Source organism: Delphinus delphis, chromosome 1, assembly GCF_949987515.2.
Source record: "Delphinus delphis chromosome 1, mDelDel1.2, whole genome shotgun sequence".
NCBI classification, from domain to species: domain Eukaryota; kingdom Metazoa; phylum Chordata; class Mammalia; order Artiodactyla; family Delphinidae; genus Delphinus; species Delphinus delphis.
Window position 1 is genome coordinate 131,554,990 of NC_082683.1, and position 19,546 is coordinate 131,574,535.

Below are 19,546 nucleotides of genomic sequence, written 5' to 3' on the forward strand. Positions count from 1 at the left end.
GTGGTTGTCGTGCTTTGAGGGAAAACCAAGTCACTTCAGGTAAAGCAGGGCGGCACAGACTGGTCACTTATTAAATATAGCAAAAGTATGAAGTTGGCAGCATTCAGCTCAGAGCTCTGTCATGCGGTCGTTCAGGGGTCCCTGCCACCCAGCCAATCTGTCATTTCTCTTCTTCTCTCCCCCATTCTTGTTTTTGCTCTCAGCCTGATGTGAATTCATCTTTAATAAGTTTTTTTTAATTTTTATTTTTTATTGAAGTATAGTTGATTTACAATATTAGGTTCAGGTAATCACTACAGCATAGTGATTCAGTATTTTTACAGATTATACTCCATTAAAAGTTATTACAAGGTAATGGCTATAAGTCCCTGTGCTGCAATATATCCTTATTGCTTATGTATTTTATACATAATAGTGTGTGTCTCTTAATCCCATACCCCTAATTTGCTCCTCTCCCATCCTTCTCACCTTTGGTCACCACTAGTTTGTTTTCTTTGGATGTGAGTCTGTTTCTGTTCGGCATATATGTTCATTTGTATTATTCTTATTTTTTAATTCTTATTTAAAATTTTTTATTTGTATAATTTAAACAAATTTTTATACAATTTTTAAAGGTTACTTTCCATTTAGTTGTTACAAAACATTGACTATATTCCCCGCATCGTACTATACATCCTTGAATCTATCTTACATCCAATAGCTTATACCTCCCACTCCTTCACCCCGAGATTGCCCCTCCCCCCCACAGCTGGTAACCACTAGTTCGTTCTCTGTATCTGTGAGTCTGCTTCTTTTTTGTTTTATTCACTAGTTTGTTGTATTTTTTAGATTCCACATATGTGATCTCATCCAACACTTGTCTTTCTCTGTCTGACTTATTTCACTAAGCATGATATTTTCTAGGTCCATCCATGTAGCTAAGAATGGCAGAAGTTCATTTTGTTATGGCTCAGTTATATTCCACTGTACATATACATCACATTCTTAATCCATTTGTCTGTTGACGGGCACTTCCATATCTTGGCTATTATACATAGTGCTGCTATGAACCCTGGGGTGCATGTATCTTTTCGAATTAGAGTTTAATAAGGCTTTAGCAACTTAATTCCCATAAAGCCGCTTAAAACTTTGTGACTTTAGGAAAATCACTAACCTCTCTGAATCTCAGTTTGTAAAATAAGAATAATATGACACCCCACTGTATAAATAATAATAATAATACCTGGCATTATTGTGTGCTTACTGTGTGCTTGGTACAATGTTAAGCCCTTTATAGGTATTACAACATTTAATTCTCTTAATGACTTTATGAGGTATGTGCGACAATTTTATCTCCATTATATGAACAAAAACTGTGACGAGGCTACAGAGCCGTGGTTTGAACCCTGATGTGACCACTAGAGCTCTCCTGCTTAACCACTATGCTGTAGCTCCTTATTGTAAATATAAGGAATTGTTAATATTATCTGATGAAAAAATTTGGATCAAAAATACCTTATCTAGTGATTTTGCCTGTGTGAACAACCCATTCATGTAATTGCATATTAATATGACTAAATGTTTAGAAACGAGCCATTTCAGAGAATCAAGAAAGGAAAAAAGAAAAGAAAAGATCAGCTGGAATATCTAGCTTCTGATTGGTTTCCTGTTCAGAAGTTTCCTAAAAGTAAACTTAATTATAGTGTTGATCTTGGTAGATTAGAACATGTGAATAGCTTGGAGTATTTTGCCAACTGGACCAACCCTTTTCAGGTTGATCCCTCAGCAGCCAGAGGCAGTGGGAAGATCTACTTCATTCCTTGGTAATCAGCCTGTTTGATGGAAGGCAGGGCTAAGTCCAGGAAACATACAAGACCGGGATCAGAGGAGTTGGCCTCTAAGTCTGGCTCTTTTACCACCTGGCTAAGCGACATTGGGCAAGTTACTTAACACTTTCAAGTGTCAGCTTCCTGCAATTTGCAGTGAGGCTCATTTGAAATAATAGAGGTGTAAGTTGCTTGTCCACCGTAAAGCCTTGTGAACATATTTTTCTATTTTCTATTTATATCAGTGCCTAATCCCTGATGTTGACGCTGTGGTATATTTGGAAGCAGTAGCGTGCTTCAGTGAAAATTCCACTCTCTCCAAGACAAGTGATTTGGATTCCAGTCTTCCTCCATATCTAACCTGCTGCAGCAATGTTTTCTTACATGAAAAATGAGGGATGTTTATGGAGGGAGGGTTTCTAAGTGATCTCTGGGACCCTGCGCCATTTCATCATCAGAATTGCTGAGATACTTTCTTTAGGTATTTATTAACAGAGGTTGCTAATGTTGCATTTCCATGTATCTGAAGCACATCTACAAAAGACACCAGAAACTACTCTTTTGACTCATAAAAGCAGACAGCACAGCTATGGATCAAAAGGGTATCACACAGACACAGCTCAGATGCAGACTGCCAAGGGAAGGAGCTTGCATGCGTGCTTGGAGAGCACCCCAAGTACCTCACTGGAGTGGACACTGCATGAGCACAGGGCTGTGAAGAGATTTTTTTTTTTTTTTTTTCCCTGCGGTACGCGGGCCTCTCACTGCTGTGGCCTCTCCCGCCGCGGAGCACAGGCTCCGGACCGCGCAGGCCCAGCGGCCATGGCTCACAGGCCCAGCCGCTCTGCGGCATGTGGGATCTTCCCAGACTGGGGCACGAACCCGTGTCCCCTGCATCGGCAGGCGGACTCTCAACCACTGCGCCACCAGGGAAGCCCTGTGAAGAGATTTTTAAATCCCAGGATGCAACTAAGTTTGGCCAAATCAGCCCTGCTTAGAACATCAGAGCTACGAAGTTCAGTATGGACCAAGAGGAAACTGAGGTTCAAAAAGAACACATCAATTGCCTGAGGCTGCACAGAAGATCAGCAGTTAACAGGCTGTAATCCATCTCACCTAATTCCCAGGCCAGGGATCTTTCTATTGTCCCATGCAGCCTTAATTACAAAGATGACGTTATTAAAATTATCTTGAGGAATTGCTCAAAGAAGTCATCGCAAAACACTTAAAGAACACAAAACTTTTGAAACACTAGGATGATTTATATATTTTTCACTCATCTAAGATGTGGATATTTTAGCAATATCTTTTTTTTTTTTTTTTTTTTTTTTTTTTTTTGCGGTACGTGGGCCTCTCACTGTTGTGGCCTCTCCCGTTGCGGAGCACAGGCTCCGGACGTGCAGGCTCAGCGGCCATGGCTCACGGGCCCAGCTGCTCCGCGGCATGTGGGATCCTCCCAGACCGGGGCACGAACCCTCGTCCCCTGCATCGGCAGGCAGACTCTCAACCACTGCACCACCAGGGATGCCCCGTAATATCTTTTTTAATCGACATGTAATACGCATACATAATTCAGTAACATTCCTTGCATCATTGCTGAGAGTTATATATAATTGCAAAGAAAATATTGTGATATCAAGCTGATGAAATTTTATATTTGAAAGATTTCTTTTTTTTATTAATTATCATTGGAGTATAGTTGCTTTACAATGTTGTGTTAGTTTCTGCTGTACAGCAAGATTTCTCTTTTTGATGTTCTTATTCATAGGCATCTGAAGCAGTTCTCTGAAAGATGTCTTTTATTTTGTGTGGAACATAATGTAAACACTTACCGCAGATCAACCAGGAGGAAACACATAGTGGTGAAAAAACGACTGAAGGGGAATGGCATGTTTAGACCCAGTAAGACCCAAGGGTCATGGTGGACTATTAGCCAAATACGAGTCGACAATAGTTTTATTATAAAAGCAAGTGTTATACGTGGACATTTCAAATGGAGTAAGCTGTGATATATCCAGAATTATAGTAATTTTCCCATTATACTCAGTGTCTGTCAGTCCTTTAGCATTGAGTCTAGTTTTGTACTTCTCTTCAAGTAAATTCAATAAATGGCAAAGGAACAGTAGAAGAGCAGAAGCTCAGTGATTAAAGCATAAAGAATAAAACCTTTCAATCATGTGATAGATTACTATGGAAGATGTTATTATCTGCTAGAAGAGGAGGGACAGTCAGATAAGGTATCAGAAAGAGCACCTAATTACAAGATTCATTGAGAATTAGATGGTAAATTAATAGATAACATTTATTGGGTACTTATTATGTGTCAGGTACTGTGCTAAGTACTGTTCATGGACAATCCCATTTAATCCTCATAAAAACTTAGATGGTAGTATTGCCCAGAGATACGATGGATTTAAATTATATAACTTATCTTTATGACCAGTCATAGAGGTAGGAGGATCAGAAACTTCAGGCCCTAATTTTGGCTATTTGAATAAAGTAAAAATCTGGTTTTATTTCAATTTACTAGAAGCTTGCCAATGGCATTGTATGCTTTAGGTATAATTTCTTCCTACACGAAGTGGCCAAACTGGGCTTCTTTACAGAGAACCTTTCAGCTGAAGGACTTTTATTCTTTATTGAAATGTTTTCAAAGCAAGGATAGCCAGTCCTTACTTTTGAACACTGGGCACACAAAAACCTTATGAAAATGAATGGTTGGCTAGGAACTCCTAAACTGAGAGAAGAGTATATAAATGATTTAGGGCCTCACAGCTGGCAGAAGAAAATGCAAAACCTCTCTGGAGGAACACTTCTTCAACCTAGGGTATGCAAGATTTCCACAGATAAAGCCACAATGAAGATAAGCTCATACTCCAAAATTATCAAATACTAGAGAAACAATTCCTTATGAATGACAGTGCATCAATAGAACTATTAGGTGGAGACTATCAAATATATATGCTTAAAGTGACATAAAAGAAGGAATAGTATCATAAAGCATAAGATTCTGAAAAAGAATAGGCATATTTAAAAATAAATAAAACTCTTAGAAGGTTTCCCTGGTGGCACAGTGGTTAAGAATCTGCCTGCCAATGCAGGGGACACAGGTTCAAGCCCTGTGCCACATGCCATGGAGCAACTAAGCCTGTGCGCCACAACTACTGAGCCTGTGCTCTAGAGCCTGCGAGCCACAACTACTGAAGCCTGTGTGCCTAGAGCCTGTGCTCCACAACAAGAGAAGCCACTGCAATGAGAAGCCCGTGCACTGCAAAGAAGAGTAGCCCCTGCTCACTGCAACTAGAGAAAGCCCGCATGCAGCAACGAAGACCCAACGCAGCCAAAAATAAAATAAATTAATTAAAAAAAAAAAAACTCTTAGAGATGAAAACGTGTAAACACTGAAATTAGTAGACAGGTTAAAAATGCTGGCTAAAAAGAGAATTAGTATACCAGAAGATAAATCTGAGGAAATTATCAGGAAAGTGCTGAAAAAAAAAGAAAATGTTGGAAAAATGAGACATCAAGAAACCTTGAAGATATAAGAAGATGAAACATATATCTACTAGGGGTTTCAATAAGAAAGAATAAAGAGAATGGTGGAAAGGTAATATTCAAAGATAGAGAAACTAAGAATTTTTTCATTGATTTTTCGTTGATTAAAAACATGAGTCCTAAGCCTCAAGAAGCACAACAAGTTTCTTGGCAAAATAAGTAAAACAAATACACATCTAGATCCATCTTAATGAAACTGCAGAATATCAAAGACAAAAAATATATAATAAAGGCAACTTTAGAAAAAAGACAAGTTAACAAAGGAATGATAGTTCAACTAGCTGGAGATTTTTCAACAGACTGATGGAGTCAAAGGACGGTGGAAAAATATCCTCAAATTATTAAGAGAAAATAAATATTAACCTAAATTCTATAGCAAATTAAACTTTAAGAATAAAATCTCCTCTCCCTCCAAAACAACATTTTCAGACAAAATAAAACTGAAAGAATTTAGCACAAAAGAACCTTTCTGAAGGAACTGTTGAAAGATGTAATTCAGGAGAAAGAAAATTGAACTAAGAAGAAAAGTGTAGGGAGTGGTGAGCAAATGAGTCTGTGTTTCCTCTTACTGCTGCTGGATGTCCAGTGCCTTGCGTAGGGTTAAGGGCAGGGCCTGAGTGTGGAGATGAGGTAAGGAGACAGGTTGCTATTGCTGCATGTTTATTTTTGTGTATGTGTAACACATTTTCCCATAGGTGCAGTACTGCAAATAACGGTGAGGTTCCCATGCTGGCCCTTCAAAGTCTACTGAACTCAAGTGCTACTAACACATAAAACTATCTGATGAAAGAAATACTTGAGTCCATAAAGAATTAAGCAAAGAGATCAAGATTCCTAAATTTCCAAGTCTAAAGTCCTAGAGTGGTGGCAGTGTCAGTCATGGGGATAGGGGCAGTGAGTACATGAACGTCAGGTTCCTAAAGGAAATTCTAGATTCTTCCTCTGAAGAAACATGCATTCTTCCCCTGGACTCTAATCAGACCTTGTTTTTCTTTAGTGGTTACTGACAATAAAAATGGAAGAACAAGAACTTTGGGAAAAAAATATTACCAAAGGGGATATGATTGCCAGCAAGCCTTTGGATTTCATATAAAGTGTCCTTTTAGGCAAATACTTCTTTAGCCTAAAGGCCTAGCTGAGTTGCCTGAAACACACTTTAGTGCCCAATCATTGTTCTGGAAGTAAGCTCGCCAGCAGACTGATGATTAGATGCTTATGCAGATATGCAAACCTCAGAAACCTTCTGGATGGAAGGAATGCCTGAGCCCAGCAGAGGGTGGGCACTGAAGGTCTGGAGAAGGGCAAGGAAACAACAGGTGTTCTTGGTTGGCTCCAAGGGTCTCTGCTGCAGACAGTCTCATAAAACATTCACAAGGTTGGCCAGTGCTGGGGTAGAGCCCAGAGTCAGGGCAGGTGCAGTGGAAAGGGAAATCCCAGGGCAGCTGAAAATAGAGAGATTCTAGGAAGCAGACAGCCAAGTAGGGAAAAATTAAAGTTATCCTGCACCCGCCTCCACACCCAGATAGAGATGAAACACGTGGGCTCAGGTTTCTACAGGGTAAAATGGAAGTTTGAGAGCAAGTTGTTTTGTGTGAAAAAAACAGAAATCACCAAAAGGAACACAGAACCAAGAGCTATTATGTTAGTGTACTTCTAACAGAAGCTTTTAACTGAAGGGCAGTTACTTGACTGCAGAAAAATTAAACTTGATCAGATTAAAGCGATTGTTTAACATGGTGTCATCGAATGGAATGAGAGATCAAGAAGTCATTAGAATATGCTTTTCCATAAAGGATTCTGATTTAATAATGCCTAGATTTCTAAAGAATAAAATAGTTAATATTCTAAAAAGGTGTTGACAAGCTTAATGAGCCTTTAATTGGGGAATACGGATATTGTAATTAAGGAACCCGGTAGAATGAAAGCTGAAACGCCGCCTTGAAGGGTTATGTTAACTTGAAATGTAATGTATGCTACATGGTAATTTTACCTACTGAGTTCCTTATTTTTGTGTTTCTTTTTGACTGAGAAAATATGGACAACGGACTACTTTCCCCTTTCCTTTTTTCTCCTTCCTATCATTATCGCTACTACGACATGAAGATAGTTTTACTGTTTTCCCCCCTCTGAACCCTTCATTCCAGCATGAGTGTTTGCATGAAAATCCAGGGAGCTACATCAATTCAGTTTAACAAATAGTTATTGGATGCCTGCTACGTCAGGTGAGGTACCAGGGACTGCAGCTGTAAAGATGGGATGATATAAAGGTGAGTGAGGGAGACAGGCAGGTAAAGCATCAGGTCATTCTTACGAGCTGGTTGATAAAGGTGGCTGAAGGGAGTACTGTGTGTATTCTGGGGTTTATTATTAACAGGAGCCTAGAGCTTAGGACAGAGGTTTTCAATACTGGCTGCTTTCTCATATTTCTAGTGTTAGAACCACCTGAGGAGATTAAAAAAAGTGTTCTTACCACCCAGTTCTTACCACCTAGATTCTGGGTTAATTATCTGGGTGAGGCTCAGGCCCAGTCCTTTTCAAAGGTTTCTCAGCTTCACAGCCATTGGTTTAACAACGGGCAGTCTTAATTCCAAAGCCTGGTTCCAAACTCAACCAGCCAAGGCCTCAATTTTCTCATTGCCAAATAGGGATAATGTTGGTATTTACCTGTAGTGGACATTTGCCGGGCAGCTTGCTTTCCACAAGGAACGGCTCTCCCTGACTCATATGGTGCCAGGGGTCTGTCAATCCCATTACCTGCCCATCTCTGGTGGAAAGGGCTAGCTGCAGGACTCAAGGCCCTTGGAGCCTTTGGTCTGAGTGTTGTGCACATGACTCAGCAGGGCCATCCAAAGCCTTCCATGATGGAGAGAAGGAGAGGGAGAGGGCAGGAAGAGCAAGAGGGAGGGAGTGAACAAGAGACGAAGGTCTGCTGCTGCTTTTTTTTTTTTTTGCTGCACGCGGGCCTCTCACCGCTGTGGCCCCTCCCACCGCGGAGCACAGGCTCCGGACGCACAAGCCCAGCGGCCATGGCTCATGGGCCCAGCCGCTCCGCAGCACGTGGGATCCTCCCAGACCGGGGCACGAACCCGCGTCCCCTAGCATCGGCAGGCGGACTCTCAACCACTGCGCCACCAGGGAGGCCCAGGTCTGCTTCTTTTGACCTCTAAGAATAAGTATGGAGGCAGTCAGTCTCCCCAGGTATACCAAGAGTGACTAGCTGCAAATGAAGCCACAGTCAGAGTAAAAGAGATCTGAGAAACGAAAACAGTGACAGAATCCTGATAACATTATCTGGTCCCCTGGATTCAGCTATTTCTGAAGCCAAGAATATCTACCCCTGGGCTTTCCAGTTATGCCAGACAATTAATTCTCTTTAATGCTAAGCTATTTTGAGCCAGTTTTACATTGCTTGTTACCAAAAAAAGTCCTGAAGCTTCTGTGAGGATAAAGTGAAATAATGTAGGGAAAACACAAATCCTGAGATATTATAAACACTCAGTAAATTCTAAGTGTCATCATCATCATCATCCTCATCACCATCACAACATGGTCCTCGTTGCTACCGTCACCCATTTTTCTTCTTAAGTGGACTGTAGAATGGGATGCAGTTACAATATTTTCTCCCTTCTGTACTGTTTATTAGAAAGAACTCAGAAATTATTGACATGCTGTATAGCTTGTTTGTTGTTTATATTGTCCCAGCCATTGCTCGCAGTTCCATGAAGGAATGAGGATGCTTCAAGCTTTGGGGACTTTGAATACACCCAGCCTTCAGAGTTTCATGCTGTAGCTGGTAGAGGAATAGTAACTACTTAGAAGACATCTGTTCTTTATATTTTCACCATTAGTTGAAAAATAAGCCTCAGTGTCCACTCCGTGGTTTACTTAATGTTCTCCACGTGCCCACTGCATGTTCCACCTCTGCACATTTGCTCCGATTTGACTCAAAGTCCTTCCTCGCCTTTTGTTTGTCCATCTCAGTCCAGATGCCCTACAAGACCCAGATCAAGTCCCTTGGAGCTTTTCTGAACACTCTCTCTGAATTCACTCCCCTTTCCTTAAAATTTTTTTTCCCTTAAACTTTTAATGTCGTATTTTCTTTAGTTTTATTTAATTTATTTATTTTTATTTTTTAAAATTTATTTTTATTTATTTTTATTTTTTCTGGCTGTGTTTGGGTCTTCGTTTCTGTGCAAGGGCTTTCTCCAGTTGCGGCGAGCAGGGGCCACTCTTCATCACGGTGCGCGGGCCTCTCACTGTCGCGGCCTCTGGAGCACAGGCTCCAGATGCGCAGGCTCAGTAGTTGTGGCTCACGGGCCCAGTTGCTCCGTGGCATGTGGGATCCTCCCAGACGAGGGCTCGAACCCGTGTCCCCTGCATTGGCAGGCAGACTCTCAACCACTGCGCCACCAGGGAAGCCCTTTTGTTTAGTTTTAAATGTGTGATTGCTTTATCTCCTCAACAAGATGGTATTTTCATTGAAGGCAAGGGAAATCTCTGTATTTTGCTGAATCCCCCTGCACATACCAGATTCCCTATGACCGCTGGTTCAAAGAGTATCGTTCAGATTAGGCAGTTCTCTCAGGGGCAGATGAAGAATTGCATTGGTTGGTTGTAATGCTGCATAGTAGACCTAGCTCCAAAACAAATCACAGCAGTCTTTATAAGCCATAGCTCCAACTGCAGGGAATTCTAGGTACCAGTTCTTAACTGCCTTTAAAGTTTGAGGTCAAGTCACAGAATTTTTTTTTTCTATTGTCTTATCTTCTACTTCTGCCACAACTTTGCCCTTGGAGGTTGCCTGGAAATTTAAGCTCCATTGAGTTAAACGTGAAATCTCATTATTTATATCATAATCTGGTCATATTCTAGGAGTCTGTCAATTTACAAAACTCGTTTTCTCCTGGCCTTTTTCTTTGTTGTTATGCCAATCAACTACATGCACTGTCCAGTGAGGTCACCCTTCTTACGTGTGATGAGATGACGATTCCTGCTGCTTTAGACTAATCTAGATGATGATTATTTAATAAATAAATGAACATATTTGGCTGCTCTCCCCATATATAATTGTACCTGCTTTGTTAAAGCCAAGGTTGAAATGAATAACCTGTTTCATTCTTTCTTTCAATTTTGAATTCTTAGTATTTGTTTTTGTGTTCTTTGGGCAGCTTTTCTGCTAACATGCTGGAACGTGCAAGAAAAGGATGTTGCACCTTAGATTCAAGATTATACATTGGTAAGCATCCACCGGAAGATGCCGTGCATTTAAGAGCCCTTTGAAAACTGTAAAACCCTGTAAAAGTGAGGGCTAATGTTAGAATTAGAAGGTTCACGATTCTGGTAGCTGCAGAAGAGGTGTGTTTTACTTTAGTTCATAGGCTTAGCTTCTTCAGGAATTTAGTAACAACATCCCAGCATGCCAACATGAAAATGGTTTACCGCACATTCATGTCTGGCTTCTTTACTGATTACATAAAAAAACAAGAGAAAACCCAACACAAGCACACACACCCCCCTATGTGTACACTTCAAGGAAAATACTGAATATATGAAGAAAAATTGCTAAAAAGTAACTTTACCAGGAAACTAACTACATATTACCACATTACAGCAAAAACCACTAAATAAGCCATTATTATTCAATAATCTTAGTAAACTTCATGACTTACAAAGGAAGGGCTATTTACTTAAAATGAGCACAAATGGATATGTTTTTAGTTATATACATTGAATCAAACTTTGGGCACTAGGGATCACAGTACTTGGTCATGTAGCATTAACATATTATAAAATACGTGGTATATGAGGAGTGGACCCACCAGCCTTTCAAGAACAGCGTTATCAACTAGACAGTAAAGCCCACTGTGTGTATCATTTCATACATGGGTAGCAATTATGAAATCAGAAAAGGAGCTGTATCTTTTAAATTTTATATTTAAAAACAAACAGAAAGCAAGCTTAAACATCACTCCTGTTTACACTAATAATTTTGAAGTACACCATTTGTACCAAAGGATCAAGAACAAAAATATGTTTATACAGGGCTTCCCTGGTGGCGCAGTAGTTGAGAGTCCGCCTGCCGATGCAGGGGACACGGGTTCGGGCCCCGGTCCAGGAAGATTCCACATGCCGCGGAGCGGCTGCGGCCGTGAGCCATGGCCGCTGAACCTGCGCGTCCGGAGCCTGTGCTCCGCAACGGGAGAGGCCACAACAGTGAGAGGGCCGCGTACCACCAAAAAAAAAAAAAAAAAAAAAAAGTTTATACACAATAGTAGGCTGGTGGTGAATGGAGTTGGCTTGTACCTGCTCCAGAGAGACCACTCCTCCTTCAGTGAAATTTATCATGGTGGGAGTATTTATGCCTTGGAAATTGGCAAATGCTACAAATCAACACCTCCCCCCGCCCCCCCCATCCAAAGAGCAGGTTGTTAAACATTTTCCTGCGTACCACTGAGATCCAAACATAAATGAGTGTCGACAGATCGCAACTTTCTGATGATACCTCATAATTGCTGGCACTATTCAGAGTTGTAAAAATCTCTGCCAGGTATTTGAAAATTGTGCAGATAGTTTACTATTAAATCAAAGCTCTTCTCATCCAGAGATTACATCCAGAGAGACGCAGGCCAATGTTGCTTGGATGCACACAAATAATCTCAGTAGATGTGGTGTTCCATACACCTAGACCATATCAGAATAATCTGCAAGAATTCCAGAATACTGTGGTCTCAAAGTCGTAGAGTGCTGAGTGTCCAATATTATACTGCATATGCATTTATGTATGTCGTAATTTCATTAACAACATATTCCTTATTGTCTATATTTCCTTGAGAGTTCTTATAATCTGCATAATCCTCAAGATGACCCACATTCCTTCTGGTAAACTGAGGAAAGCAGCTTTGTCTGGTAACCAAGTCATCAGTAAGTCATGGGTTTGGTTATTCAGGAAATTTTAACTTCACCTCTGTTTATGTTTTTTTGGTTTCAGTGATGGTGTCCATTTGGGCCCTTGTCTTCCCAGGTGGCTGAGAGGTCTCACTGGCTTGGCCACCAGCTCCATCTTCAGGAGCTTTCTGTTTTTTTTTTTTTTTAATTTTTACTCTTTTTTTCAGAGGGGAAGTCCCCTCTCATCATCCTCTCTGCATATTGTTCTTTTTTTTTTTTTTTTTTGCGGTACGCGGGCCTCTCACTGTTGTGGCCTCTCCCGTTGCGGAGCACAGGCTCCGCACGCGCAGGCTCAGCGGCCATGGCTCACGGGCCCAACCGCTCCGCGGCATGTGGGATCTTCCCGGACCGGGGCACGAACCCGCGTCCCCTGCATCGGCAGGCGGACTCTCAACTACTGCGCCACCAGGGAAGCCCTGCATATTGTTCTTGACTGGCTTTAGAAGTTCTCTCACTTTCTGAAGATTGCTGTCCGTGTTCTGGAACACACATTTCATCCTTTTTATTTTAACTACACTAATGTATAAAGATTTTCACTTGCTTTCATACATGATTATCTTTCCGTAAAGAGGAGCCCACGAGAGCATAGCACCTGCTCACTTTCCTGGAATTTAGACTTCAGGACCTGCTTTAGCACTACTTATCAACAATTTGCCACCTCCTCCTTCTTCTACCACCATGATCCCCCAAGTTAATTTTTATTTCAGGATCCTGCATATACAGCATGCATGCAGGAGTTCATTCATTCACTCAATAAATATTTACAGGGGACACACCATACACCAAGCATTGTGTGAGGATACCTTTATGCTCTAGTAAAGGTAGACTGAAAATAAGCACTTTTCAGAGAATTAAAATATGGTGATGTATGTGAGGATAGCACAAAATGGGGCTGGCAGGTAGGCACAAGTGGGGGTCAGGATCCTGGCTAGAGGGGAGCAGCAGCTTGGCAGGGTCAGGAGATTAGCTACAAAATGAGAGTTTGAGAAAATGCATTTCTCATTGTCAGAGAAGGAAGAAGCAAATATGGAAAGGGCACAGCTAGAGTGAAATGGACCGTGCGGTATTGGGTTAGAATTGAAGGTACTGGTGTGAACTTATGGCTATATGTAAAATAAGTGTAAAGTGAGTGTGTTTATGTATATATGTGTGTGCATATATGCATGTACATATACACACAGGTATATGTTTGCATAGGTGTATATATATGTATGTATTCACGTGCATAATTTTCTAGTTCTGTTCACTGAAACAGACTAGGAACAGAAATTCCTCAGAAGTAGTAAAAGTGCATCTAGAGTCCAGATCTTGGTTTCCAAACACCACTCTCTTCTTGAAGAAATGGTGGATTCCAGGGCTGGGGAAAAGTGTAAGATGAACCTGGAATATCTTGTTGTGTTAGAAAGAAAAAAATGCTCAAAGAATGATGAGGGCATGGCAAGGATGCAGAAACTAGCCTCAGAAGCCCAGGGGCCAAATCTAGAACAAGTTAAACATCAAAATGACAATGAGAGTTATGGATTATGACCTTCTGAATGAAACAGTTAACTCATGAGTCTGCATTGATATACACAAATGAATTAATAAATAAAAGGAGAGAAGAGAAAGCTCTTCCTTATAGTAGAAAGTCAACTAGTGTAGAAGGCATGATGGTATTAGATGATCACCGCTGGCAACCATCGGAGGAATAATTAATTTACATAAGAAACATCAGTGAATGCTAAAACTAGTGGGGTGAGAAGTGAGATTTTACAATGTCTCAACTTATTTTCTCACATGTCAAAACTAAGAAGTACAATAACTTTAAACTTGGAAGGCACCGTCTTTAACAGGTGATCAAAATTAGCACCACCATCTGTCTGAGTTTTGACTTGAACATCTGGGTGGATGCTGGGGCCATGTACTGAAATTGGCAAGTTCGAGACAAGAGTAAGCTGGGAATGGGAGATTGGAAATGGAGAGTTCTGTCTAGACCAGCGGTCCCCAACCTTTTTGTCACCAGGGACTGGTTTCATGGAAGACAGTTTTTCCAAGGACGGGGGTGGGGGTGGGGGGATGGTGCGGGCAGTAATGCGAGCGATGGGAAGTGGCAGATGAAGCTTTGCTCGCTCGCGTGCTGCCCACCTCCTGCTGTGTGGCCCAGTTCCTAACAGGCCAGGGGTTGGGGACCCCTGGTTTAGATCACATTGACTTTAAGATCTATATGTAATAAGAATTTCTCAAAGCTGTCTAATAGGCATTTGGATATATGAGCATAGAGTTGCTGGGAAAGTTAAGAGCTGTAGACACACAGGCTAGTGGTCATCAACATATTGGTGGCATTAAAATTTGTGAGATAAAAGTGGTCGCCTAGGGAGCGCATGAATCCAGAGAAGAATGGGAGCTCAAGGCAAAGCCCTGGACACTCCAACATATGGGATTCCAGTGGAGGAGCCTGAACTGGGAGAAAACCAGGAGGATTTGGTGTCATGAAGGTCAAGGGAAGAAAGTGGAGTAGTCAGCCAGTGGTGTTGAGAGATCGAGTAAGATTAGAACAAAAAAGCAGGCTTTGAATTCGGTAACACAGAAGCCATCATCTATCCACCAAATTATACTGAGTGCCTATTGAATACCAAGCATTATGCTTGGCCATAGGGGAAGAGAGACAGGTAAAAGACAATTAGGATATGGTATGATGAGTACTGTGATAGTAGCAGCCTCAGGGACCCATGGGGGAGATATACCTAATCCAGCCTTGGACATAAGGAGTGAATGGAGGCCTCCAGGAGGAATACGTTGAAAGGTGGGCAAGGATTAACTAGAAGTGTGATGAATTTGCTTTAGGCAGAGGAAACCCACGTACAAAGTTATGGAGGCAATCTACTTGTTTGGAGAACTACAAGTAGGTTGATTTGGGTGGACTGCAATATATATACATATACATATATATGTATATGTATATATATATGAAGGAACAAAGTCAGATGAGGTAGGAGAGGTAGCCAGGGACCAGATGATGAAAGCCCTGTATCCCTTACCAGGAACTACCTGGTAGTCTGAAGGAGAAAAGGATAGGATGCATCCTATCACATCAGGGATGCCAGGGAGGAACATCAGGCTGCCTCCGGTCATGTTGTGGAAGGTCTGTTTGTTTGTGCCACTTCTGGTTCCTGCAGAACCCTGCTCAAGGCCATGGGAGGTTGTCCTTGGTCCCAAAATTGGGGAGTGACTCAATGAACATAGCTGTTAGGATTAACAGGGGAGCAGTTGGCAAGGATAAGAATGTAATATTAAGAACTTACTATTGTAATCTGTGTATAGCTGGTAAACCATAATGGCATCTCTGTTTTTTTTTAAATGTACATTGTACTTTACTGAGTAGTAAGCATTTTCATTTGATCCTCATGTTGTCATTGTTTTCCTACTTTTTTTTTTTTTTTTTTTTTTGCGGTATGCGGGCCTCTCACTGCTGTGGCCTCTCCCGCTGCAGAGTACAGGCTCCGGGAGCCGCGCAGGCTCAGCGGCCATGGCTCACAGGCCCAGCCGCTCCACGACATGTGGGATCTTCCCGGACCGGGGCACGAACCCGCGTCCCCTGCATCGGCAGGCAGACTCTCAACCACTGTGCCACCAGGGAAGCCCCTGTTTTCCTACTTTTAATAGTGGAAGTGAGGCTGAGAAAGGGGACTAAGCCAAAGTCACACGCTAGGATTAATAGAGCAAGGCCATAGACCAAGACCTTATAACTTCAATTTCAGTGGATTGTTATGCTACCAAGAGAGATCTTGGAATACATTCCATCTGGAGGGATTTATGGTTGAGCCCAGCATACGTCCAGATGGAGATGCTAGGCCACAATACAGATATTCACCACCAGAGGGTGCTCTTACCCAAGAGAAAATTGGCAGTTCTTCCCACAGTTTAAGAACTTTTGCTAATGTGTTTCTTTTCTGAGGTTCTTTCTTTAGAAACTGCAGTGTGAAGAACCTGAGGGCAGTAGCCCAAGAACTGCAAACTGTAGAGCAATGACCTGTAGCCTTCCACACCTTGTGTCAGAGAGATGAGACTGGTAGGGAGATGCTTAATTCTCTCTGAAAGAAATCCAGATTATGCCTGTGTGGACGGGAGGAGCAAGACAGTTCAGAAATAAAGCTGTTACGGTGATTGAAGATGGAAGGAGTGCTTCCTGCTATGCTAATGCAGGATTTATTTCCACGAACTCTAGGGTTCTTTCCAGGGATGATTCTTAGTTGATTTGTAGGTCCTCATTGTAAGTACTTTCAAAGGATCATGTTTAAGAATTTTGATTTCGCCTCACTAGGACAACTCCTTTGCAAAGTTATGCAGGCAGTAGTCTTAGCCTCCCCTTTCTCTTCTGTGAACAGCTTCCTTCATGATCACGCTCCTTCTCTCTCACTCCTTTCCTGTCTTCCTCTAGTTCTTTTTTGGCTTCCCTCGCTCATCAAAGTTACTCCAGTAAAGAATAGGAACTCATTCCCCTTAAGGTTAAGGTAGCTGATAGTGACTTAAAATGTTACCTTCCTAGGAGATCCTGTACTGTAACAGAAATTAAGGTCTTAAATCAAGGAATTGAAGTTTTAAAGATACATGGAGCAAGTGGGGAAAATTTTGTTTTATTTTGTCTTTTTGTACAGAGAGGTGGGCTATCGGTGGGCAGTAGTTTCTCCCTGGAGTTTTAAAAAGTCATTTTTTTTTCGTGAGCAGTCTTGTATTTGGCCTTTACCTTATAGTTATCTCTGGGAATCTCCTAGTTGTGTCATTTGTTGTCTATTCAGGAGGAAAGTAAAAACTGTGTGATAATCTGGCCTGGATAATTTGAAAACATATTCTTTCCTCTGTATTTTGGCCCACCCCGCCACCCTTTACGAGGGTATCAGGAGTAATCCAAGGCCTGAATAATTGAGATGATCCTCTTTGCCTCCACTTGCTTCTACTAGGCATGGCCTCAGGGCTTGGGTGAAACAAAAGTGGACTCCATACAGTCAAAGCTCACTTTCTTGATGCCCTGTTAAGACTCAGTCTGGGTGGGCAGGTGCAGGTGGGGAACACCAGATTCATTACATGTGTCCTGTTCAATGGTTCTCTCGAAATTCTTCTAGCTTTACCCTTGAGGGCAATTTGGCCTAAAATAAAGACATTTAAGTTCATACCTGCAGGAGAAAAAGACATGGCTGTCCATAAGAACCTAGAGGCCTATGACAATCTCCCAAGTGGACAATAGGTCTTATTCCTGTTTGGTAAGTGTTGAAAGACATAGTTTAGCCTGTTTTCTTCACTGGGTCCTTCTGCCTTTTTCTTGTAACAGCTGTTTTCCTTTTGAGCTTGGGAACATAGTGTCAATGTCCTGGAATGAGCCACTTACCCAATCTGTGGGTTTTGGGCAAGTTCTGGATTATGATTTTATTCTGATGATTTGAGTTGAGAGTAGGGTAGTGCACATATTGGAGAGACTTGACCAGATTCCATCTTTTGCAGTTAATCCTATCCTGTATCTTTCCAATAGTGGTTTCAATGGCAAAACCCAAGGAAGAGGTGATGTATGGGGCCACTAAGCTGGGCACACCTACCAGGTAGTTTTATCTATAGCTTATCATTCCACCTTTGTAGTTTCATCTCTTTAATCCTCTAAAGTTTCTCAGTCTTCAGGAATCATCTATTAAAGTGCAGCAATTCCAGGGAAAACTCATAGCTTAGTCCTTAGTAAGGTATTGTCTTACTTCTTAACTAGTAGTTTAGCAGGGCATTAGAGTCACACAAGGTTTTCCCTTAGAGGGTCTTCAGATATTGCTCACTTTACTGAGGCTAGACAGAGAGAAGAGGATCAGCTCAGGTTACATATCTTGAAAAAAGCAGAACAAGGGCTACAATTCATTTTTTTCAATTTCTAGAGTGGTACCTTTGTCCCCTCTCTTGTTCTGTGAATGAGACTATGCTGGGGGTGATGATGAGAGGGAGAAAGGGATGCCAAGAGAGAGGAAATGAGCACTTGTGAAAGAGGTGGTTAGTTACCCAACACTCATGCAAAAAATATGTTTTGGACACTACCATTCTAGGCATTGAAGTAGGTATTGCAGACTGTAAAGACAAATAAGACATAATCATTCTTCTCTTGAGCTAGGCAAACAAATCGACAATTATAATGAGTGTGATGATAGAAATGAGAGGCATGGGTGAGCTTTGGAAGGACGGTCTATTGTCAAGATTCTTTTGGTTGCAAGTGACAGAAAACTCAGCTGAAAACAACTTGGATAAAAGAGAGAATTTACTGATTAACATAACTAGGAGGTTCAGGAGGTATTTCAAACACAGCTATATTCAGGGTCTCAAAAACTATATTAGGACAATTGTCTCTTAGCTTTTCTTTTTTGTGTGTGTTGACATCATTCTCAGGCAAATTTTCTGCAAATAGTGCCAAGGATGGGTCAGGCAGCTGTGGTCTTGCTGATCTGCTTAACAACCCTAATGGAAAGAGGGTGTTTTTCTGTCAAACTGATCTCCTTGAGCTGACTTGGATCACATGCCTATTCTGAAGCAACCAGGGAAAATGGAATACTCTTATTGGCCAGGTCTGGGTCAAATGCTTATTCTGGAGCTGAAGAAATGGGATTAGTCCCAATCAGACAACATGGATTGATTACGGAGGTGATTTCTTGTGGACATATAAAAGCAACACAGATTCTAACACCAGCTGCAGACGAGGTGGAGAGGAGGAATAGAAGGTTATCCTGTTTCAAAACCCAACTGGGTGTACTACTATACAATTCTGACACCAACCACTTGGGGTTAGACTCAGACTCTACGAATTAAAGGGTCAGTCCTCTACAAGGCTGCCTTTACTTCACATGCAAGCTGCATTTTGTGGGGTCCCAGGTCACCTGCCCTTCTGAGTGCCTAACTGTAAATTCAAGGGTCTCCATAATCTCCTCAGGTGTGAAAATTTGCTAGAACAACTCACAGAACTCATGAAAGTACTATAATTATTATAGTTTTATTATAAAGAATACACACAGGATAGGTTCTGGTAGGGAGTACAGAGCTTCTACACCCTGTCCTGGTGGAGTCAGAGTATATCACCCTCTCAGCACATTAGTGTGTTCACCAACCAGGGAGCTCCATGAGCTTGATATCCAGAGTTGTTATTGGGGTTTCATTACATAGGCACGATTAATCAAGTCATTGGCCACATGACTGAACTCAATCTCCAGTCCTACTTCACTCCCTGAAGGTCTGGGGACTGAAAG